The 25,717-nt window shown below is 47.2% G+C and overlaps 1 protein-coding gene and 1 long non-coding RNA gene across 2 annotated transcripts in view; both read right to left on the bottom strand.

Moving 5' to 3' along the window:
• PNISR (PNN interacting serine and arginine rich protein) overlaps positions 1-25,717 on the bottom strand; it is a 163,034-nt gene that overhangs the window by 67,858 nt on the left and 69,459 nt on the right. The gene's annotated exons all lie outside the window — the stretch shown is intronic.
• On the bottom strand, positions 1,048-17,390 carry LOC117356969. The gene is made up of 3 exons (XR_004538749.1): positions 17,379-17,390; positions 14,600-14,602; positions 1,048-1,187 (listed from the first exon to the last, which is right to left on the bottom strand). It is a non-coding gene; the product is annotated as an uncharacterized LOC117356969 (long non-coding RNA).

The following is a 25,717-nucleotide window of genomic DNA, read 5'->3' as shown; positions in this document are numbered from 1 at the left end:
TAATGATATATATAGGGGAGGAGAGGGTGACTTGGGTCATATTCCTTGGATGCGTCTGGAATGGGTACATTGCATTTTGATTCCAGACTAGATGTTTCAATGAACATTGGGTAGGATTAGATTGTCCAATCACAGTGCTGTAAGAACGTGACTGACTGCAGCTGTTTGTAAGATAAATGCCGAGGTGCCATTTTTCTGCCCTGATCTAGACATGGCGATGTTTAGTGCAGTTGTCTTTTCGGGTACTTTTTTATTTATGGACTTTGTTTTTTTCAATTACCTTAAAGCTCAAAGTGCTTTTATAGCTTGCAGAGCCCTGAAGCAGCAATTACATAATTGTAAAATGATGGTCACCATCAGCACCAGCAAGGTTTATGTTGGTGGAAAGCATTGAACTTCTAGCAACGGCAAGGTTCTTTTGGACTAAGAACATTGAATCTCCTGGTTCACTGAAGAATGATCTGTGGAACATTACCCAGATAAGCATTTTTCTTAACATTATAGTTTTATGTTCTACAAGCTGCGTGATACATACTGTATGCTAAAAGGTTTTTTGGGCCTGTGATAGAAGTTTGGAGAGGAGCTAGTTTATACGGTTCGTCCCTTCATAGCCACAGAAGAGGCACACGCTTTGTAGCTTCTGAGGCCTTTTTTCCTCCTTTAAGTATGATTCAGGTAAAACTCAATATGGCAATTATGCTTAGCGTTTAATGCTAGAGGATATCCTGTAGTGCATTTATTATTTGAAGGATTACTCCAGTTCCTCCATTTTTGTTAGTTGCTGTGGCTATACTGAAGAAATTCACATATACCTATTTGTTTATCATAATGCCATGTTTGAAGTTTGTTTCATTGTCTTATATGATACTAACTTTAAAGACCGTTTATATTTTTGTTAGGTGATGTGTTTTTATACAATTTTTAAAATAAAAGTTATCAATTTAAAAAAATGCTATTTTACTGGTCCCTATTCACAAAAGTAGTCACAGGGACGAAGCGGGAAAATACAGGCTGGTAAGCCTCACTTCGATTGTTGGAAAAATAATTCCCATGGCTGGTTGGAGGTGTTTCAACTGGGGCAAGGTCTTGACCATTTGGTATAACTGCTGGAGGTTCTACTACGTTTTGATTTGTAGCTTCCCTTTGGGCAATCCATGCTTGAGCTAATGCAGCCCAGTCGATTTGGCCTAAAACAATTGGATGAAGCAGTACTCAGCATTTCCATTTATTGTATTATATGGTTTAAAGCTCTTAAATTTCATAGCTTTGCAACTGCTCTGTGCATGAGATAACTTCTGAGGTATCTGATATACTTACAAGAGGGAAAAGCCATATACTGATATGATGAAACAGAAAAGATAGTGAAAGAAAGGATAGTGAACTTTCTAGAATCTAATGGGTTACAGGATCCGAGGCAACATGACTTTACAAAAGCCAAACGAACCTGACTGAATTTTTTGATTGGGTGACCAGAGAATTGGATCGAGGACATATGCAATTTACTTAGATTTCAGCAAAGCCTTTGATATGGTTCCTCATAGGAGGCTCTTGAACAAATTTGAAGGGCTGAAATTAGGACCCAAAGTGGATTAGAAACTGGCTGTCGGACAGATGCCACAGGGTGGTGGTTAATGGAAGGCGCTCGGAAGAAGGAAAGGTGAGTAGTGGAGTTCCTCAGGGTTCGGTGCTGGGGCCGATCCTGTTCCAATATGTTTGTGAGTGACATTGCTGAAGGGTTTGAAGGAAAAGTTTGCCTTTTTGCAGATGATACCAAGATTTGTAACAGAATAGACACCGAAGAGGGAGTGGAAAATATGAAAAAGGATCTGCAAAAGTTAGAGGAATGGTGTAATATCAAGCAACTAAAATTCAATGCAAAGAAAAGCAGAGTAATGCATTTGGGGATTAATAATCGGAAGGAACCCGTATATGCTGGGAGGTGAAAAGCTGATATACACGGATGGGGAGATAGTGTCCAAAGGTCTAAAGGTGAAAAAACAGTGTGACAAGGCAGTGGCTGCTGCCAGAAGGATGCTGGGCTGAATAAAGAGAGGCATAGCCAGGAGAAGGTGTTGATACCCCTGTACCCCACTTGGAGTATTGTGTTCAGTTTTGGAGACCGTATCTGGCGAAGGACGTAAGAAGACTTGAAGCGGTCCAGAGGGTGACGAAAATGATAGGAGGCTTGGGCCAGAAGACGTATGAGGAGAGACTGGAAGCCCTGAATATGTATACCCTAGAAGAAAGGAGAGACAGGGGAGATATGATTCAGATGTTCAAATACTTGAAGGGTATTAACATAGAACATAATCTTTTCCAGAGAAAGAAAAATGGTAAAACCAGAAAGCAATGTTACTTACCGTAACAGTTGTTATCCAGGGACAGCAGGCAGCTATTCTCACTAGTGGGTGATGTCATCAGACAGAGCCCCGGTACGGACGTCTCACAAGCACGTGTTGCTTGTAGAAACTTAAAAGTTTCTAGATGCCCGCACCGCGCATGCGCCGGTGCCTTCCTACCCGGAGATCCGGGCGTGTCTCCTCAGTTCAGGTAGCTAGCCTGAGAAGCCAACCCAGGGGAGGTGGGTGGGACGTGAGAATAGCTGCCTGCTGTCCCTGGATAACAACTGTTACGGTAAGTAACATTGCTTTATCTCAGGACAAGCAGGCAGGTATTCTCACTAGTGGGTGACCTCCAAGCTAACCTCAGTGGGATGGAGGGGGAGTTGGCGACTTAAGAGAATAAATTTTTCAATACTGTTTGGCCAAACTGTCCATCCCGTCTGGAGAGGGTATCCAGACAATAATGTGAGGTGAATGTGTGAACCGAGGACCAGGTGGCAGCCTTGCAAATTTCCTCGATTGGTGTTGATCTGAGGAATGCTACTGAGGCTGCCATTGCTCTGACCTTATGGGCTGTGACCTTACAAGGAAGTGATAATCCAGCCTGGGCATAGCAGGAAGAGATACAAGCCGCCATCCAATTAGAGATGGTGCGCTTTGATACGGGTCTTCCCAACTTGTTAGGGTCGAAGGAGACAAAAAGTTGAGGAGTGGTTCTGTGTGGCTTGGTGCGATCCAGGTAGAAAGCCAAGGCACGTTTGCAGTCTAGAGTGTGAAGGGCCGATTCTCCGTGGTGAGAATGAGGCTTAGGGAAGAATACTGGAAGTACAATGGATTGGTTGAGATGAAATTCGGAGACCACCTTAGGCAGGAATTTCGGGTGAGTGCGGAGGACCACCTTGTCATGGTGGAATACTGTGAATGGTGGGTCCGCCATCAATGCCTGGAGTTCGCTGACTCTGCGAGCGGACGTAAGGGCTACAAGGAAAAGCACTTTCCAGGTGAGATACTTCAGAGGGGCCCTGTTGAGTGGTTCAAACGGGGGCTTCATGAGGTGGGAAAGGACTACATTGAGGTCCCAAACTACTGGGGGTGGTTTGAGAGGAGGGTTAACATGGAAGAGTCCTTTCATAAATCTGGCGACCACCGGATGGGCAGAGAGGGGTTTCCCTTGTAGGGGCTGGTGGAACGCCGCAATAGCGCTCAGGTGGACTCGTATGGATGTGGACTTGAGCCCAGATTGAGATAGGTGTAGGAGATAGTCCAGCACGGAGGATAAGGAAGCTCGCTGAGGTTCCGTTGACTTAGAAACACACCATGAGGAGAATCTGGTCCATTTTTGGGAGTAGCATTGTCGAGTGGCGGGCTTCCTGGAAGCTTCCAAGACCTCCCTCACTTCTTGTGAGAATTGGTGAGGGGTTACGTTGAGAGGAACCAAGCTGTCAGGTGGAGAGACTGCAGGTTGGGATGAAGTAGTGATCCTTGATGTTGAGTAAGCAGTGAAGGAAACACTGGAAGTGGTACTGGTTCCCTGCTGCTGAGTTGAAGTAGGAGGGAGAACCAAGGTTGTCTGGGCCACCGAGGAGCTATTAGAATCATGGTGGCCCTTTCGAGTTTCAGCTTGACCAGAGTCTTCTGGATCAGCGGGAATGGTGGGAACGCATATAGAAATCGTTTCCCCCAGTTCAGTAGAAAAGCATCTGCCTCGAGGCGATGAGGAGTGTAGATCCTGGAGCAAAACTGAGGCAGTTTGGCGTTGTGGGGAGCCGCAAAGAGGTCTATCTGAGGCGTCCCCCATTGCGTGAAGATTTGGTGAAGGGGGCTGGAATGGAGAGTCCATTCGTGCGGTTGTAGCAGACGGCTTAGTTTGTCTGCTAAGACGTTGTTCTCCCCCTGGATGTATACTGCTCTGAGTAGGGTGTTGTGGCGCACCGCCCAGTCCCAGACTCGTAGAGCTTCCTGGCAAAGGAGGGCCGAGCCCGTGCCTCCTTGCTTGTTGATATAATACATGGCGGCCTGATTGTCTGTGCGAATGAGGATTACCATGTCGTGGAGTAGGTGTTGGAAAGCTTGGAGCGCATTGAAGATGGCTCTGAGTTCCAGTAGATTGATTTGGTGTAGTCTTTCCGCACTGGTCCAGAATCCTTGGGTGCGGAGACCCTCCAGGTGGGCCCCCCATGCGTAGTTCGACGAATCGGTTGTGAGAACTTTCTGATGGGGGGGAGAGTGCATCAGCAAACCTCTGGATAGATTCGAAGAGGTCATCCACCAAAGTAGAGACTGCCGAAGAGCAGGTGTGACTAAGATGCGTTTGGATAGTGGATCGGACGTTTGATTCCACTGTGATGCCAGGGTCCACTGGGGGATCCTGAGGTGGAGTCTGGCAAAGGGTGTCACATGTACTGTGGAGGCCATATGGCCCAGGAGCACCATCAGTTGTCTCGCCGGTAGGGTTTGGCGAGTAGACACCGACTGGCTGAGATGAAGAAGAGACTCCATGCGTTGCCGAGGCAGGAATGCTCGGAGTCGGGTGGTGTCCAGGACCGCTCCGATGAAGGGGAGGGACTGGGTGGGTTGTAGATGAGACTTGGAGAAGTTGATCTCGAAGCCCAAATTATGGAGGAAGTAGGTTGTAGCCAAGGCCGCCGAAGTGACCTCTGGGGCTGACGGGGCCTTGATGAGCCAGTCGTCGAGGTATGGGAATACCTGTAGACCCCTGTCCCGGAGTGCTGCGGCCACTACCACCAGGCACTTTGTGAAGACTCTGGGGGACGAAGATAGGCCGAATGGTAGCACTCGATACTGTAGGTGCAGATTTCCCACCCGAAATCTGAGGAACTTTCGGGAGGCCGGGTGAATGGGGATGTGAGTGTAGGCCTCCTTGAGATCCAGGGAGCATAACCAGTCGTTCTGCTCGAGGAGGGGGTATAGAGAAGCCAAAGTCAACATGCGAAACTTCTCTTTGACCAGGAACTTGTTGAGGGCTCGAAGGTCTAAAATGGGTCGCAGGTCGCCCGTTTTCTTCGGGACGAGGAAGTACCGGGAGTAAAACCCTCGGTTCAATTGGTCTGACGGGACCGGCTCGACAGCCCGAAGCTGAAGTAAGGTTTGGACTTCCTGAAGAAGAAGGGCGGTCTGCGTCGAGCTTGAAGGATACTCTCTTGGAGGATGGTCCGGGGGGACCCGGTGGAGTTGAAGAGAGTATCCTTCTCTTATGATGGTGAGGACCCATAGGTCCGTGGTTATGGCCTCCCATCGATGGTAAAAAAGATGGAGGCGGCCCCCTATGGGAGAGGCCGAGGTTATGCTCCCGGGGGGGGCGTCAAAAGGGCTGGGGAGCCTTAGGTACAGCCGGTGGCTGAGGTTTTTGCTGAGACTTCTGGGGAGGTTGTCTCTTCGCAGGCTGTCTCGCAGCAGGCGTTTGTCTGGGCATGTAACGCCGCTGGTAAATCAGGGGTGGCCTGGAAGGTCGAGACTGTTGAGGTTTGGGTTTGGGCCGCAGGATGGATTGAAAGGATTTTTCATGATCCGACAGCTTCTTGGTAACAGTTTCGATAGACTCATCGAACAGGTCAGCTCCAGCACATGGTACGTTGGCGAGTCTGTCCTGTAGGTTGGGATCCATATCGATAGTACGGAGCCATGCCAGGCGACGCATAGCTACCGCGCTTGCGGCGGCGCGTGCCGAGAGTTCGAATGCATCGAAGGAGGATTGCATCAGCTGGAGGCGTAATTGGGAGAGGGAGGCTACCACTTCCTCGAACTCGAATCGAGCTTGGTTGTCTATGAACGGAGTGAACTTGCGGAGCACCGGCAAGAAGAACTCCAGATAGGAAGAGAAAAAGAAGTTGTAGTTTAGCACCCGTGACGCCATCATGGAGTTTTGGTAGAATTTTCTACCAAATTTGTCCATCGTTCTCCCCTCTCGGCCCGGCGGTACAGAGGCGTAGACCTGGGAGGGATGAGAGCGTTTAAGGGAGGACTCGACCAGTAGGGATTGGTGGGAGAGTTGAGGGCCCTCGAACCCTTTATGGTGCACGATGCGGTATCGAGCATCGAGTTTGCTGGGGATCGCCGGTATGGAATACGGCGTTTCGAAGCACTGCATGAAGGTCTGGTCCAGTAATTTATGCAAGGGGAGCCGAAGCGACTCCGTTGGAGGGTTAGGTAAATGCATGGTGTCCAGATACTCTTTGGAGTATCGGGAGCCCGTGTCAAGGGTCACATCCAGATCCTCCGCCATTTGTCGGAGGAATGATGAGAAGGACAATTGTTCCGCCAGCGTCGGTCTGTGGGACGGGCTGGAGGAGGAGGAGGCCTCCAGGTCCGTGGACATCGGGGAGTGACAAGGAGAATCGGGCACCAGTGTCTCCTCGTACTCCGGGCCCCTCGGGGGGGACACCTCTGATGAGGAGTATCCCCTACGTTGCAGTTTTTTCTGCGGTGACACCTCCGAATGGCGTGAGGAGTGCCAGGATGAGTGTCTCGATCGGTGCCCGTCTCGGTGGCGGGACGGGGATCGGGATCGTCTGTGCATCGCATGGTCTCCCGAGGCCCCCAAGTGGATAGGGCTGGAAGCAGTGGATCGCAACTGGGTTTGCGATGCAGGTTCTTGCGATGCTACCCAAGTCTGGTAAGGAGTACGGAAGAACTCTTCCTGACTATGCCCAGGGCTTCGAGTATCGATCGGAGGTCTGGTCCCATGTTGGCGCGGAGGCGTAATGGGTTCTAATGGCGGCATATCGGTAAGCGAGGCTTGCCGCGTGGGCATCGCCGCCCTCCCCCGTTCGTCCTCGTCGGTTGTCGAGGTCGAACGGTGTGGGGGAGGGGGAGGGGGCGGACCGCCCCTTTGGACCGGTACCGGGAGGTCACCCTGTATGGCAGCGATGAGCCCGGGTCCGATGGTCTGCATGAGCTCAACGAATTGAGCTTCCAGCACGGACCGTAGCGAAGCCGATAAGGAGGGATCCGCACCGAAAGGGGGTCCTCCTGCACGGACATCGCGCTCCTTCGAGGCCGAGTGCTTCTGCTTAGTAGCTTTCGGCACTTTGATGACCATTGGTGGCACTGTGGAAGGAAGAGGTACCTGAACCGAGGAGACCGGGGCAGGCACCGACGTCGAGCTCGTGGATGGTGTCGGGGTGAGCGATGCCGGTTTCACCACACTCGATGCAGGAGTGGTCGATGCCGGTTTCGCCCGAACCGGGGAGGTATCAGATGAAGTGGAGGCTGAGGGATCCTTAGCTGCGTCCATCTTGAACATCGATTCCCACAATAGGCAACGCCGCTTGAATGAGCGTGCCGTAAGGGTAGAGCAAGGCCCGCACGATTTCGGGATGTGGTCAGGGCCCAAACACTGCAAACAGCGCCAGTGAGGGTCCGTGAGTGAAATCGCGCGTTGGCACTTGCTGCACTTTTTAAACCCGGTGATTGGCCGGGACATAGGCCGGAAAATCTCCGCCGCTAGGTCGAAGCCAGTGGGCCTGAGCCACGTGGCCGGCCCGTTCGACCTGCCGGAGGAAATAATCTTCTTTTTTTTTTTTTTTTTTTTTTTACTGAAAAAGAAAAGAACTGTTAACTGTAATTAAAAGAAAACGAAAACGCGGACAAGGAAGGCAAATTTAACTGAATTCAGCTAGCGCATGAAGAAGTTGAACTTCTCAGCTCCGCGGAAAAGAAAGAACTGAGGAGACACGCCCGGATCTCCGGGTAGGAAGGCACCGGCGCATGCGCGGTGCGGGCATCTAGAAACTTTAAGTTTCTACAAGCAACAGGATGCTGAGGCTGTAGCTTTAATCACTGCGCCACACTCTCCCCCAAAAGGTCTGCTCTACTATCAGGCTTGTTCTCCACAAAAATGGGCCACATTGCCTTGTCAACCATTCTGAAAAAAGCCGATCTCGACCCCTCCTTACCATCAAACTACCATCCCATAGCAAATATTCCTCTACTTACCAAACTTCTAGAAACCATAGTTGCTACCCAGCTCTCTTCCTATCTCGAGAGATTCTTCATTCTTCACCCCTACCAACATGGCTTCAGACCCAGCTTTAGCACTGAATCCCTCCTAGTTTCCCTAATTTCAAAGGTACAACAACTACACTCACGTAACAAATTCGCTGTCCTATTACAATTCGATCTTTCTGCTGCTTTTGATGTCGTCCACCACGACATACTACTTTACCAACTTTCCGAGACTGGAATCGACTCCACCGTCCTAATGTGGTTCTCAAACTTCTTACGCTCCCGATCCTACACCGTCAACACAAATGGCACCATGTCCTCTCCTTGGACTCCATCTTGCAGTGTCCCTCATGGATCACCCCTTTCCCCTATTCTCTTTAACATCTACATGTCCTCCCTGAAACTCTTTCAACTATCCCCCCTGGAAACAATCTACACTTATGCAGATGACATCCTTGTCCTCCTTGAGACTGACCAGAATCTCACCAACCTCCACGAAAACATTACAGCTTGCATAATGAGACTCCGTGCCTGGTCCCTCTCGGCACAGATGAAACTAAACGAATCAAAAACAAAACTACTCTGGCTCGGCCCAAAATTCGAACACCTGCCCACCCTTTTCGCACTACCCACAGGCGATACACTCCAGCTCAAATTCTCATGCAAGGTCCTTGGTATCATTATCGATTCCTCTCTCTCCCTCAATGACCACCTCAACTCCTTGGCAAAATCATGCTTTTTCAGCCTCCACATGCTGAGGAAAGCTAGATCCTACTCAACACTTTGCCATCCTTGTCCAATCCATCATCCTCTCCAAACTAGATTACTGCAACGTCATCTACTTAAATCTATCAAAAAAAAGTCTTCTAAGACTCCAGCTAATCCAGAATACTGCAGCCAAACTGATCTTCTCAAAACGCAAATCTGACCATGCCTCCCCACTCCTTGCCAAACTTCACTGGCTCCCAATAATCTCCAGAATCCATTTCAAATGTTCCTGCCTGGCTTTTAAGATCATTCATTGCATCCTCCCTCCTCTTATCCCACTGTCTTTCAACTCCTCCAGTCCCGACTCCTCCAGAACTGCCCAAAGGTATAAACTAGCCTTCCCCTCCCTAAGCGGCATCCACTATGCAGGCAAACTGGGAAAATCCCTTCTCTTCAAAATCACAGGTCTTTGGAACGATCTCACCTTCCCGTTGCGGAACCTGAGCTCCCTTCAGTTATTCCGCAAACAACTGAAAACCTGGCTTTTCAGCAAATTGTAACTCTATCCTTCCCCCCCTTTTTTTCTCCCCCCTTCTTCACATAAGTTCATGTAATCCTTTTTCTTCTTCTCTACCTATTATTTTAAGTTCTTGTAAACCGTGTCGAGCTCCATACTCATGGAGATGATGCAGTATATAAACTTAAGGTTTAGATTAGATTAGATTAGCAGGAATCCCGAATGCCTTTCTGGGAGACTTGGGAAAGAAGTACCCAACCGTTGGCTGAGCTATTCAATCTCTCCCTAAGTAAGGGGAAAGTTCCCCTGGACTGGAAATTAGCTAATGTCGTTCCTCTGCATAAAAAGGGTTGCAGGGCAGAGGCTGCGAATTATAGACCGGTGAGTCTCACATCAATAGTGTGCAAACTCATGGAAACACTAATTAAAAGCAAATTGGACACGATCTTGAATGAAGGGAATCTTCGGGATCCCAGTCAGCATGGATTCACCAAGGGTAGGTCCTGCCAATCCAATCTCATCAGCTTCTTTGACTGGGTAACAAGAAAGTTGGACTTGGGAGAGTCTTTGGACGTCGTGTACCTGGACTTCAGTAAAGCTTTTGACAGTGTCCCACACCGCAGGCTGCTAAGCAAGATGGAATCGATGGGGTTAGGAGAGACACTAACTGCATGGGTCAATGATTGGATGAGTGGCAGACTTCAGAGGGTGGTGGTTAATGGTACCCTCTCTAAAACATCGGAGGTGACCAGTGGAGTGCCGCAGGGCTCGGTCCTGGGTCCACTCCTTTTCAACATATTCATAGGGGATCTGACTCAAGGGCTTCAAGGTAAAATAACACTATTTGCCGATGACGCCAAACTATGTAATATAGTAAGTGAATGCAGTTTACAGAATTATATGGCGCAGGACCTGCTTACATTGGAAAGTTGGTCCTCAACCTGGCAACTAGGCTTCAATGCTAAGAAATGTAAGGTCATGCACCTCGGAAGCGGAAATCCATGCAGGACGTACTTCTTGAACGGAGAAACTTTAACTAGGACTTCAGCAGAACGAGATTTAGGAGTAATCATCAGTGCAGACATGAAAACTGCCAATCAAGTGGAGAAGGCTTCATCTAAGGCAAGGTAGATATTGGGTTGTATCAATAGAAGTTTCGTCAGCCGAAAGCCTGAAGTCATAATGCCGTTGTACAGGGCCATGGTGAGACCTCATCTGGAGTACTGTGTGCAATTCTGGAGGCCGCATTACAGTAAAGATGTGCGCAGAATTGAATCGGTTCAACGGACGGCCACCAGGATGATCTCAGGGCTCAAGGGTCTCTCGTACGAAGAGAGACTGAACAAATTGCAGCTCTACACTCTTGAGGAACGTAGGAAGAGGGGAGACATGATCGAAACATTTAAGTACCTCACGGGACGTGTCGAAGTGGAAGATGATATTTTCTTTCTCAAGGGACCCTTGGCCACAAGAGGGCACCCGCTCAAACTCAGGGGCGGAAAATTTCATGGCGACACCAGAAAGTATTTCTTCACAGAGAGAGTGGTTGATCATTGGAACAAGCTTCCAGTGCAGGTGATCGAGGCAGACAGCGTGCCAGACTTTAAGAATAAATGGGATACCCATGTGGGATCCCTACGAGGGTCAAGATAAGAAAATTGGGTCATTAGGGCATAGACAGGGGGTGTGTAAGCAGAGTGGGCAGACTTGATGGGCTGTAGCCCTTTTCTGCCGTCATCTTCTATGTTTCTATAATACAGAAGCTTGCCATGGGGTCTCGGTACAACAACCTGTTAAATTTGCCTTCTCAGAGTGAAGCAGACCAGAAGTTATATGACCATAGTAATGTGCATGAGCACACAGATTCTGTGGAAGCATGAAAGTACCATGGCCATATCCTAATATCTGGAAAGCGGAAAAGAGCCATAATTGCTGGCAGGTCCCAAATGAAAACAAGTTCCCCAGATCATATTACACTCTACCATGGAAGAACGCAGCTTCATATAAGCATGAGATCACAGGAACCATGCCCAATAATGCTGCAATGCCTTATTATGCTGCCGAAAGGCTCTCCAGCATGTCCATAAATTGCATACATCAGTAGTCTCTTTTCTCTCTCTCGCTCTTTTTTTTTTTTAATTCTGGGCCTGGAGCTTGAATGCCAAGAAGCCAGTGGGAAGATGTAGTCCCCAAATAAAGCGAGGTTGTCAATGCCGACAAAAATTTCCTCCAGCCCTAGGCCCTACCATCGAGAAAGAAAAATTGGAATCAGGACTCAGAAAGATAGCCTCACTAAGGCCTTAATGCCAGGAATCGTGCAGCAAGAAGGCCTCTCTGTTCGGTGGACACTGAGTTTCTTCCCGCCAAAACCCAGAGTTCACTCCTTTTCTATTATGTCCTTGAGGGCTGGAATCCAATCGGATTTTCAGGATTTCCCCAATGAATATGCATTGAAAGCAATGCATGTAAATAGACCTTGTGCATATTCATTGGAGAAATCTTGAAAACCCAGCTGGATTCCAGCCTTTGAGGACTGGAGTTGCCCACCCCTGAGCTAGACCCAGCTACTGCTTGCAGGCAACTTTACCCAGCAGATAAAACCAGGAGCAGGAAATAAGAGAGACTTGCCTGCCGAGATAGAGAATACTGAATGACCAGTGAGTATACTTATGTATAAAATTTGATGCTTTCTATCTCTATTTGCTGGTAGATGGACACAACTCACTTATCTGGATTTATCTGCTGCTCATGACAAGGAATGGAAATTTCACATGCTTTTGTAATTTGCTAGACTAGTCCAGACCTATAGAATGTAAAAAAGCAATATTCCTCAGGATAAAAGAAAAGGCTCCTTCCAAGACCGCTCTACCAAAAGCAAACCTTGACCCAAACATTAATTTTTTAGCACTTCAAAAAAGAAATGAAACAACAACACTGCTGTACTCTGATGCAACTGCTTGGGCCTTTGCGCCATAAGGTTGCCCGAGATCTGGTTGAGAATAAATGCTGCTTCAGTCGTCACTTCAATCCAATGCACTAAGGAAGACTGAAGTTGTTTTTCTCCTTTGCACAGTGTATTAAACAAAACAAACAGAATCTTACAGAAGGACTAGGTCACCTTCAAATAGCATAGAACTCTGTGCATATTAAGAATATGGGGCATCTGCACTGACTTCATATTCAATTCCTTTGAAAAAGTTAGCAGAGAAATCACTTGAGTCATATGAAAATGGCAAAACCACTTTAGGTAGAATGATGAAACCGTGCAAATGGAAAACAATCTTCAAAGAAGGATAAATAGGACCTGCAACTCTAAGACGGGATTGATTGAACAAATGGTGCCAACATTTTATTTCCCCCCTCCCCCAATAAGAGGTCCTTCGAAAAGAGGTCCTTCGAAAAGACATCCTTCAATGGCTCAAATAGAAGATTATACAATGCACTGAGGACCAAATTCATAGAAACATGATGGCAGATAAAGGCTAAATGGCACTACTATTCAAAACAGAGGTCAAAAGTGCTCAGCTCCTAGCAAAAACATAGAATATCTGACTGCGCCATCAGAACAGTCATACAGGACCATCTGCCATAGAAGCTATGTATGATTCCAGGCAAGTCATTTCAGATGAACTTTGCAACTACTGGACCCAGTAGAATATAGACCTCAAAATATCCCCCCCTCCTCTCCTGCCTCCAGACTTCAGCCTGCCCCCAAGCGACAAAGGCAATGAAAGCCTGCTTGAGGTAAAGCTCCACCTTCATGGGGTTTCTGCAGGGCCAAGCCTCCATCAAAAGGAATTAGTTTTCTTTGTTATTGCCATCATCAGGCAGAAGGCTGTCCACATCTTTCCGAGGAGGATAAAACCCGCCCAACACTTCTTACCCCATCCCTGTAAACAAAGTCCGGGGCCTCCCATTTCTGCAAAGGCCTTATGGAAAGGTTCTAGCTGACCTCCGAAGCCCTAAGATGGAATTGCTGTCTGAAATCTCCTGAAAGACTGATGCCAGGATGTGTAAAGCTGAGGCCAACTGGTATATAAGCAAGACTAACTCATCTGAAGAGATACACTATTGGAGAATTATCCTTCTCTTCTGGGCTCCAGAATGTTCCCAGAGTCTCCTCTTGGTGAAACTATCACAAAAGTCAATAGAAATTGGCAGTAATGATAATGTGCCAGCTTCCTTATGCCTCCCCAACAAAGTACTGGCACCTTTGCTATTTGCTGGAGGAAGAGAAATACTGATTAGTTCCAAACTGCACCTCTTCAAATCAGTCAAATCACTTGAACAGTTCAGCTCCTCTGCTTCCATCTGCTGGTAGGGGACATAGCTCATCAGTCTGGACTGGTCTAGCAGGATAAAAAGGAACATAGACCAACAGGCCCTTAAAAGGCTGACAATATGCCCTAAACATTTACTGATGGTCCTGACTGCTATACAAGTTAATAGAACAGGAAAGGACAGTAAGGAAATTTCCCATTCACACACTCCTCTCGAAGTCATGACTACTACATAGCATAATGGAACTTTTCAGCAATTTGGAGAATTTCTCAACCAAATGCTTTATTAGCTGATAGAAAGATTAGGTCTTTACCTCAATAATCTTTTTTGCAGGTTTGTCTAGTGGTTCTGAACTGTAGGGTTCTGTATCTGAACCTACAAGCTGCTTGCAGAAAACTCAAATCATGTTTTCAATTCCACCTCCTTCCCAGGGAGCTGCTCTTGCCTCCTCAGTTCATACAAAAGCAATCAAGCAGCACTGTAAATAAAGACAGTTCAGAAAAGAAGGAAACAGGGAGAAATTCCTGACAGTATAATTCTGTTCTATAACAAACATTAGCAATAAACATAACATTGAAACAGCTGTCATAAAAACAGATGCAAAAACATGTGCAACAAGCACAAAATTTATATAGAGCTCGTAACTATTTGTATGTCTCACTATCTAGTAGAGCGTTTGCAGTTACTTACCGTTAACAGGTGTTATCCAGGGACAGCAGGCAGATATTCTCTACATGTGGGTGACGTCACCGACGGAGTCCCCTAGCGGACATTTTCGCAAGCAGACTTGCTCGAAGACCTTCAGGCTTGCGATTGGCCCGCGCATGCCCCTCCCACCCTGCCTAGGTCATGCGTCTCCTCAGCGTCTCCTCAGTTCAGATAGCAAGCAAAGAAGCCAACCACGGGGAGGTGGGTGGGTAGCGAGAATATCTGCCTGCTATCCCTGGATAACACCTGTTACGGTAAGTAACTGTGCTTTATCCCAGGACAAGCAGGCAACATATTCTCTACATGTGGCTGACCGCCAAGCTAACTAGGATGGGATGGAGGGAAAGTTGGCAATTTAGGAGAACAGATGCTGCAAAACAGATTGGCCAAAGCGGCCATCACGACTGGAAAAAGCATCCAGACAATAATGCGAGGTGAACGTGTGAAACAAGGACCAAGTGGCAGCTTTACAGATCTCCTCGATGGGAGTGGAGCGGAGGAAAGCAACAGACGCCGCCATCGTCCTGACCTTGTGGCCGTGACTTGACCCAGAAGGGAGAGACCAGCCTGAGCGTAACAGAAAGAGATACAAGCGGTCAACCAGTTAGAAATGGTCCGCTTAGAAACAGAGCGACCCAAACGATTGGGATCGAAAGAGATGAACAGTACGGTGGAGCAATACGGTGAGGAGCGGTGCGCTTCAAGTAGAAGGCCAGCGCACGCTTACAATCAAGAGAATGTAGAGCCACTTCTCCAGGGTGAGAATGGGGCTTTGGAAAAAACACATGAAGAACAATAGATTAGTTGATTTGAAAATCAGAAACAATCTTAGGCAAGAACTTAGGATGGGTACGGAGAACCACCTTATCGTGATGGAAGACAGTGAAAGGTGGATCCGCTACCAAGGCTTGAAGCTCACTGACCCGACGGGCAGAAGTGAGAGCAATAACTTTCCAAGTAAGATACTTCAAGTGAGCCCTTGCTAGCGGCTCGAACGGGGGTTTCATCAATTGAGCAAGGGCCACATTAAGATCCCAAACCACCGGAGGAGGTTTGAGGGGCGGATGAACGTGGAAAAGACCTTTCATGAAGCGGGAAACCACCGTCAATCGGCTGATGAAAAGCAGCAATGGCACTAAGGTGGACTTGAGCCCAGCGCCAGACAAGTATAACAGATAATCCAGGACAGCTGACAAGGAGGCGGACAGCGGCTCCAGCTGCTGAGCAGCACACCAGGAAGAAAAACGGGTCCACTTCTGATGGTAACATTGGCGAGTGGACTCCTTCCGAGACGCCTCCAGGACATCCAGCATAGGCTGGGAGAACTGGAACGAGGGCATTAAGTCACGAGGTACCAAGCTGTTAAGTGCAGAGACTGGAGGTTGGGATGAAGCAGAGAACCCTGACTGCGTAAGCAGAGAAGGAAAAACAGGCAGAGGAAGAGGCTCCCTGGAACAGAGTTGCAACAGAAGGGAGAACCAAGGTTGTCGGGGCCACTGAGGAGCTATAAGAATCATGGTGGCACTCGAAGACTTGAGCTTGATAAGAGTCTTCAGAATCGTAGGAAATGGAGGGAACGCATACAGGAACTCGTTCGTCCAATCCAGAAAGAAGGCATCCGCTTCGATCCTGAGCGGAGTGTAAACCCTGGATCAGAAGCGGGGCAACTTGTGATTGAGCCGAGCCGGTGCCGATTGCAGATGGGTCACCAATCGGCACAAATGGATAAGGGCCTCCTGACGAGGCCGAGGCAAGAAGGAGCGGAGACAAACTGTGTCCAGGACCGCTCCGATGAACTCAAGAATCTGGGACGGACAGAGGAGACTTGGGAAAGTTCACCTCGAAGCCGAGACTCTGAAGGAGCAAGATGGTCTGTTCCGTCGCTTACAGGACTTCGTCGCGAGAGGACACTTTTTATCAACCAGTCGTCGAGGTAGGGAAACACCTGCAGGCTGCAGAGGCGCAGGGCCACAGCCACCACAACCAGACATTTCGTGAAAACCCTCAGAGAGGCCGCCAGGCCGAAGGGAAGAACACGATACTGAAGATGGAGATCCCCCACCCGGAATCTCAAATACCGGCGAGAGGCCGGGTGTATCGGAATGTGCGTGTACGCCTCCTTGAGGTCCAGAGAGCACAGCCAGTCCCCCCGTCCAAGAGGGGATACAGCGTGGGAAGAGTGAGCATTCGGAATCGTTCCCAGACCAGGAACTTGTTCAGAGCATGGAGGTCCAGAATCAGACGCAGATCCCCCATCTTCTTGGGTACCAGAAAGTACCAGGAATAAATCCGGAGTTCCACTGTTCTGTGGGAACTTCCTTGACCGCCCGAAGGCGAAGAAGGGCCCGAGCTTCCTGCATGAGTAGGGGAAGCTGAGACTGAGCAGAAGGAAACTCTCTTGGAGGCAGATCCGGGGGAATGCGACTGAAGTGGAGGGAATACCCCTCTCGGATGATAGACAGTACCCAACTGTCGGTGGTAAGACTCTCCCACTGGGCATAGAAATGATGGAGACGACCCCTGATGGGGAGGGGGGAAGCCCCCAGTAGGAAGGGAGCCCAAAGGCTCGGACTGGAATTGTCAAAAGGACGGTCCGGTCTTTGCCGGGGCCGGCGGCTGAGTCTTAGGTTGACATTGCTGCTGTTGCAGTGGCCGTTTCGAAGGAGGCCTAGAGGAAGCAGGAGTGGATTTTTGTGGATACCTCTGGAGAGGAATTTTATATTGGCGAACCGGAGGGGATTTAGGTTTAAGTTTCACCAGAGACGCAAAGGACCGCTCATGGTCCAAGAGGCGCTTCGTGGCCGCCTTGATGGAATCATCGAAGAGCTTATGACCCACACACGGGAGATTGGCAAGACGATCTTGTAGATTTGGATCCATATCCACAAGTCGGAGCCAAGCGAGGCAATGCATGGCGATCGCAAAGGCTGTAACTCTCGAGGACAATTCAAAGGCATCGTAAGAGGCCTGGAACATATACAGGTGGAGCTGGGAGAGGGTCTCCACAAGGAGACGAAACTCCTGACTCCGAGGCTCTGGCATGACCTCCCGGAATGAGCGGAGGGCATCAACACAGAACCGGAGGTAGGACGTGAAGAGGAAACTATAGTTAAGAACACGGTTCAACATCATCGAATTCTGATAAAGGCGGCGACTAAATCTGTCCATCGTACGGCCCTCCCTGCCCGGGAGGACGGCAGCGTAGACCTTCGAGGGGGTTAGACTTCTTCAAGGAAGACTCAACCACCAAGGATTGGTGTGAAAGTTGAGCACCTTCAAACCCTTTAACCGGGATAGTCCGGTAACGGGACTCCAACTTGGAGGGAATAGCTGTGACAGCATAAGGGTCTCCAGGTTCCGGAAAAATGTCTGCCGGAGAACCTGATGCATCGGAAGGCGAAGTGCCTCACAAGGCTTATGGTCAACTCCCAATTACGCCAGGTATTCCTGGGTAAAGCGTGAGTTGGACTGAACATCCAAGTTCAGAGCTCTGCCCATGTCAGAGATGAAACGAGAAAAGGAGGAGGTCCGAGAAGAAGAATCATCCCCCGGAGGGGGACTCCAACCGAGATCGGGGTGCAGCCGAGAAAGAGGGAGAAACTTCCCTGGAATAGTAGGCCGGAGCCTCAGAGTCCCGTGAACAGGAGACCGAAGAGGTTCGACTAAGGCGAGGAGGGGGCGTTGAAGAACGGCCCTACGCCAGATGGACCGGGGAAGACCCCGGGATCCTAGGAAAGCGCTGAGAAGCCTCGGAGAAGACGGTGTATAGGAAAAATCCCCAACTGGCTTCGAAGCAGTCCCTTTAGAAGCTGGCAAGCGCCTCGAAGGGGAACAAACACTAGAGTCCAATTCGAGGACAAGAGTGTGTCTGGACGGTTTCAAGGTCGGAGACCTGCCCCGACGAGGTGGGGAAGACCAGGGCCGTTTGGAAGAGGCGAGCCTCGCCACAGAAGCGGGAGAAAAAACAGCCCCCAACTTGGACCCTCGAAAAGTCACTGGTGACTCCGGAGAGGAAGACCCGCTCGAGGGATTCCGATGAGTCTTACAGTTGAGGCCTCGAGAGACGAGGGGACGCTCAGTCAGGCTGGTCAGACCGCGGCTGGGTCGAGGTCAAAGGCGTCGAAGTCGGGACAAGTTGGCTGACCACCGAGGAAAACTGCGTGGTAATAATAGCCTTAAACATGTCCTCGAACATAGGCACCGAGACCAAAGGTAATTGAATCGGAGGTGCAGCATTGCGCTCCTTCAGGGGCGACTTCGAAGAAGAGTATTCCCTATGTGAGGAGGCACGCTTAGATTGATGTCTCGAAGACACTGACGAAGCAGCGCTAACATGAGACTCCGAGGTAGGCTTCTTTGCTGGCTTACCTGAGGAGGAAAGAGGAGACTTACCCGAAGCCAGAGTAGCAGGAGGGGCTGAGGCCGGAGCCTTCGAGGCCGATGGGGACTTCGAGACCGAGGATGCCGAGGCCGAGCTCGAGGCCTGTCCCGCAGGATCCATGGGGCCAAAGAGTTGGAGAATCTTGGCCACCCTCCGACAAAGAGCCCGCGGTTGCAAGGTCGCACAACGGGGACACGACTCAGCACAGTGCTCCGCACCCAACGAGGATCGGTGATGGAGATAACCCGATTACACTTAGTGAAGTTTTTAAAGCCGGAACGAGGCTGGGACATAAGCTGTGGCCCCTCGAGGCCAGGCAGCCAGAGGAAGACCGGGAACCTGGTCAAAAATATACGAATGGAAAAAAATGAAAATAAAGAAATTAAAAGATGCGAGCACAGCGACTCAAATAAGCCGCGGTGCAAGAGGGACAAAGAGAACACGCAAAGTAAGGGAGCAGTGCTTCTGGCTCTGCAAAAAACATTGAACTGAAGACACGCCGAGGAGACGCATGCCCTAGGCAGGGCGGGAGGGGCACGCGCGGGCCAATCTCAAGCCTGAAGGTCTTCGAGCAAGTCTGCTTGCGAAAACGTCCGCTAGGGGCTCCATCGGTGACGTCACCCACATGTAGAGAATATGCTGCCTGCTTGTCCTGGGATAAATACTTTTAAATCCAAAAGGAGGAATTTTTTTTTTCACTCAGAATAGTTAAGCTCTGGAACGCATTGCTAGAGGTTGTAGTAAGAGTGGATAGCGTAGCTGGTTTTAAGAAAGGTTTGGACAATTTCCTGGAGGAAAGGTCCATAGTCTGTTATTGAGAAAGACATAGGGGAAGCCATTGCTTGCCTTGGATTGGTAGCATGGAATATTGCTACTCCTTGAGTATTGGTCAGGTACTAGGGACCTAGATTGGCCACCGTGAGACAGGCTACTGGGCTTGATGGACCATTGGTCTGACCCAGTAAGGATATTCTTATGAGGGAAGATGTGCACCTTTATCATTTAAAATGAAATGCTTCAGAAAGATTCCTTTCCCAAATATCTGAGACAAATTTTATATAAGTCAAGCATCCAATTACAGACTAGTAGCATCAATTCCATTTTTTGTAAAAAAATAAATAAATAAATAAATAAATAAAAAATGGAAGAACTAGTAAATACTCAATTAAATTCTTACATTGAAAAATTCAAAATACTCCATCCTAATCAATCTGGATTCCACAAGGGTCATAGTACAGAAACTATTCTGGGATCTCTAATGGATATTGTAAGAAGCAACATTTCAAAAGGATATAAAGTATTAATACTGAAATTTAATCTTTCGAGCACCTTTGACCTAGTTGATCATGTCATATTATTAACATAAGACCTGAACAGTTCATCCAGTCTGCCCATTAGTTATATCCATTAAAAATTAATGATTAAATTAACTTGTCTCTTCTTTGATATTTCTGGAAATATCTTTGATATTTCTGGAAAATAGACCTGGTATTGTCCTAGGTTCCAAAAGTATATTAGACGATCTTGGCTTATCTGGAAATATTCTAAATTGGTTCAATAAGTTATAAAGTAAAAATGTCCAAAATGATATCCAAAAAATGGTCTCTTCCTTAAGGTGTTCCTCACTTTCACCTACTCTGTTTAATATCTTCCTGCATTCTCTGGCATTTTTTCAGGAAAAACCAAATTCACGTCATTTATATATGCAGATATTGTTCTCATTCCTTTTTCCTGCTTGTTAGATCATATTAAATTAAAACTAAATTATTGAATGAAGTTGATACCAAATTGGATGTTGAATCATCAACTTAAATTGAATAAGGATAAAACTAAATTATGTTTATTAAATCATCCTAATATAAATTGTGAAACTAAAGTATTAACCATAAATAAGATGGATTACCCACTGGCTAAAGTAATAAGAATATTAGGAATTGCTCCCGTAGCAGGAGTGCTGACTGTTGGCGAGGCTGTGGCCAGAGGGGTACTCTGTTTGATATGTGGTGGGAATGTTCTTTTTTGGATACCTATTGCAAACAAGTTTTCCAATATATTGGTACCCTGGTTTTTCTTCCACTGCCTCGTAGGGCGGTAGTGGCTCTTTTGGGGATGCGGTTGAGGGGCTTAATGATGACCAAGACAAACTGCTTTCCCTGGCTTTTGTAGCTGCTAGACTGGTGTCATCCCACTACTGGAGGCAGCTGATCATGCCCTTTCTGCAGCAAATGAGGGATAAGTTGGGTGAGGTTTGCCACCAGTACCCGTTTTCTGCCCTCATGTCTCATAAGTGGCAATAATTTCTCCATGTTTGGGAACGATACTTGGAATTGGAAAAGGGTGACTCCTGTTTGGGGACATCCTCTTAATCCTTTCGTCATTTTTTTTTTGTTCTGTTTCTCTGTATTGGCTATGCTAAACCTGTATTTTCCCACTGGACCTTCTTTTCGATTCTGTGATGTCAGGGGTGGGGGGTGAGATGTTTGCACTAATTGTAAAACTTGTGTGCAGTTCTGGCTGGTTGTTTTTCTGGTTGTATCTCTCTGTTGCACTTTACTTTAAATAAACAATTAAAAAAAAAGAATATTAGGAGTTCATTTTGATCACAACCTTTCACTATTTCCTCACGTCAACTTGTTAATAAAAAGTCTTTTGGTCTTTTCTGGAAACTTAGAAGGATTAGAAAGTACTTAGATAATTATCAATTCTGCCTATTAGTATAATCTTTAGTTTTGTCAACTAGACTATTGCAATGTCACATTTATAGGATTGCCCTAAATTTATAATTTAAAAAAATCCAAATGCTACAGAATACAGCCATTAGATTAATTTTCAGATTGAAAAAAGTAATAAGATTACACTTTATTTACGTGAATTACACTGGCTACTTATAGAAGAGATGAGAATGTGGTTTTGGAAAAAAGACAGGTAGAACTGTAGATTGGTTGAAATTCTGAGACTGCTTTTGGTAGGAATTTGGAATGAATGCAAAGAACAACTCTATCATGATAGAATGTTGGCTAGGGTGGATCCGAGATAAGTGCTTGTAGTTCACTAACTCGGCGTGTAAAAGTGATCCAGACTAAGAAAACTACTTTCCAAGTGAGGTGCTTGCAAGATGAAGACACAAGTGCTTCAAATGAAGGCTTCATCAGAGTGGAGAGAACAACATTGAGGTCCCAAGCAACTGGAGGTTTGATTGGCGGTTTGGAATGAAGTAGACTTTTCATGAACCTGGAAACTAATGGGTGTGTAGCCAGAGGTCATTCAGAGGTATATGAAAAGCACCAATAGCAACGAGATACACTCTTACTGAAGTTGTCTTTAGACAAGAGTTGGAGAGATGTAAAAGATAATCCAGAACTGATGACAGAGGACATGCATCTGGAGGTAATGCTTATTGGTGACACCAAAGAATAAAATGAGTCCACTTGAAATGGAAACAGTATTGTGTGGACAGCTTTCTGGAAGCAGCTATTATGGCTGATACTGGAGCAGAGTGAATTCATCTTATCCATTGGGAGAAAACTAGAGAACATAGCTTGGGATGGAGATGGAACCCTTTATTCTGAGTAAGCAAAGTTGGAAAAAATTTTAGCAGAATGGATTTGAGTTGAAGGAGAAGGGGGAACCAGGATTGTCTCGGCCATCTTGGAGCTATGAGGGTCATGGTGGCTGAATCCTGTTGCAGCCATGAACAGGGTCTTTGGAAGAAATGCATACATTTGTTTGTCCAATCCAGGATAAAAGCATCTGTCTCCAGACGATGAGGTGAATATAGTCTGGAACAGAAACAAGGAAGTTTGTGATTATCTAGGGATGCAAACAGATCTAGGTGTGGATTTCCCCAGATTGTGAAGATTTGATGTAATACTGTTGAATTGAGTGACCACTCAAGAGGTTAAAGGAATCTGCTCAGGTTGTCTGCCAAAGCATTTTGTTTGCCTGCTAGATACACAGCCTTGAGAAAGATGTTTCGTGGAATTGCTCTATTCCAGACTTGTATAGTTTCCGGCAGAGTGGGTGAGACCCTGTACCCCCTTCTTTGTTTACATAATACATTGTAAAGAGGTTTTGTGCATTTTGCAGGCATAACTGTGGATATACAACATAGCTAGCTGTGCTGCATGTTACAAGTGAAGACTAGTGCTAGGTGCATGAGGCTTTAGCAAGGATCTCTTTAAATTATGGAATCAGGAAACAGGACAATAGGAAGAGATATGAAGCTGCAAAGTACAGGAAAACAATTTAAGTTACCTTTTCACACCAGAGTTCATGTTATAGGGTATTGGAGAGAATTACAGTGCTATTAGGGGAAATACACTGAAATAAAAGTTAACTTGCTTTGAAAAAAAACAACCCTTCTCTCTCTCTCTCTCTATGTACCTTCTTTTTTGAGACAAACACTCTAAAATTTTTTTGACGCAGATTGCATTATGGCTTGGTCAGAAGCAGATCAGCCTGCAGCCTGCATTCAGCCACTAACTCTACTCCATCTATCTCAGGAATACCCGCTTTGGAAAAAAAATGTTTTTTCTCTACCTACCTAGGACTCCTTTAGAGATGGTTTCCACAGCTACATCATACTCAGAGACCTGAGGCCTATGCCCCCCCACCACTCCTATGCTTACATTACACATTACAACTACAAATTAACACCAATTAAAGCTTCCACTACCAATCCTTATCAAACTACTTCCTCACCATCCTAACCACTGTACACACCTGAAAATAACTAAACCTACAACAAAGACTGCATAATACCGTACTCTAAAACTAATAACTCAAACCACAGCACTGATTCCATTTATTCTCTCTCTCCACCCATCTACCACTGAAATAAACAGCACAAACTCAAACCTGACTTTACACAAATAAACAAATTAACTTTGAAGTAAGCTAGAAGGGGACAATCTATTGTACAGTTATCACCAGTCATAGCCTTATGACTATTACAGCAGAGATAAAGACCAAAGATCTGTAACACAAGCCTAGCCACCAGAATCATTCATAATTACACTGCCTTCATAATACCAATGCCAAAATCTCTGCTTTCCTACTGCATGCCAATTACTCTCCTTGCCAGCATGTATTCCTCCATCACAGCCCAGGGTAGATATGGTGACCTGAGTTACCTTCCCCGCAGCAAATCCCCAGAACACAGACCCCATCACCTTAGGCCTATCCTCATCACTCCCCCTCACACACAGCCAATAATCTCAAGATTGTACTGGCAAAAGCAAGGTCCACAAACAAAGACATTATGCTAAATTAACTCCTCACAGACAATAACTGGGGCATCTTCCTAATTACCAAAACCTGGTTTAAAGACAATGATGGAGCTACCTTGGGTATGCTTTGCCCACCAGTATACCAAGCAATAGCATGCTCACGCACAGACCCAGTGGTGGAGGTGTAGCTGGCATCATTAAGTCCAGCCTCAACCCGAGACTGATACGACGCTATCACACTACTACTACTACTAATTATTTCTAAAGCGCTGAAAGGCATATGCAGCGCTGTATATTTTAATATTCAATGGACGGTCCCTACTCAGAAGAGCTTACAATATAATTTAGACAGGACATTTCGGGGTTGGGGAGATTATGGTAGAGGAAATGATACAGTGGGTCTAGGTATCTGACAGCTGCGAGTGGGAGTTAGGAGTTGAAAACAGATTTTAAAAAAGTGGGCTTTTAGCTTGGATTTGAATGCTGCTAGGGAGGGAGCCTCACCTTCTCAGTGGGTCACAACAGAGACATGACTTTCGCCTTGATATACAGAGCATCACACTCTCCAAAGGCCATCTTAGATGACCTGCTATCAGTCCTTAGCAAATTGGTCATCATAGTTGGAGACTAACTTCACAAGCTACCCACGCGAGACTGGATCCCTGGCAGACTTCATCACTTCAATATCGGACATAGGCTTCCAGCAAATGGTCCTCATACTGATTCACTCTGCAGGTCAAACACAAGACCTGTGGGCCGAATCCGTCCCGCGTGGCTTTTTTATGTGGCCCCCGGCAATGCTCCTGAACTGCTCCTTTTCATAGCCCAGTATGTCCTCCCTTCCATGCTGGTCTGACGCTGTCACACTGGAAAGTCTGCCGGCTTCAGCAGTGTTGTCTGTGGCTCTCCCTCCTGCCTTCAGTCCGCCACGGTCCACCCAGGCGGAAACAGGAAGTTGCGTGACATTGGAGACGGACACGGCAGGTGAAAAGCAGGAGGGGGAGCCATGTACACCACTGCCGAATCACTGAAACTGGCAGACTCCTTGGCTTGGCGGTGACATCAGACCAGTGCTGGAGGGAAAGACACCGGGCTGTGGCGCTCGAGGGAAAGGCATGCTGGGCTGTGAAGAGAGCGAGATGAAGGGAGAGAGGTTAGACCTGGGGTAGTGTGGAGGAAGACGGAAAAAGATACTTGAAGGGAGAACCGTTGGGAAGAGAAAGGGAGAAATGGTGGACCTGGGGGGAGGGAGACAGGGGGAGAGATTGGATGGAGGGCAGGGAGAGAAAGGGAGAGAAGTTGGATTTGGAGATGGAAAACTGATAGGTAGCTGAAAATTTAAAAAGGTTCACTCTATTTATTTTTAAATGTCTATTATTTTATCTTTCTTACCCTTTTAAATTTTATTGTTAACCGGCCAGATATTTGTTGATGGTCGGTATATTAAAAACTAATAAACTTGAAACTAGAAGGATGAGAAAGAGGGAGAGATTTGAGTGGACAGAGGCAAAAAAGAAAAAAGGAAAAAAGTTGAAAGGGAATAATCAATATGTTGGAGACAGGGACTGGAGCAAGAGAGAAGAGAAAA

This window comes from Geotrypetes seraphini, chromosome 3 (genome assembly GCF_902459505.1).
Source record: "Geotrypetes seraphini chromosome 3, aGeoSer1.1, whole genome shotgun sequence".
Lineage (NCBI taxonomy): Eukaryota > Metazoa > Chordata > Amphibia > Gymnophiona > Dermophiidae > Geotrypetes > Geotrypetes seraphini.
The sequence above is the reverse complement of the archived record's forward strand: the minus strand, read 5'-3'. Positions and strand labels throughout refer to the sequence as shown.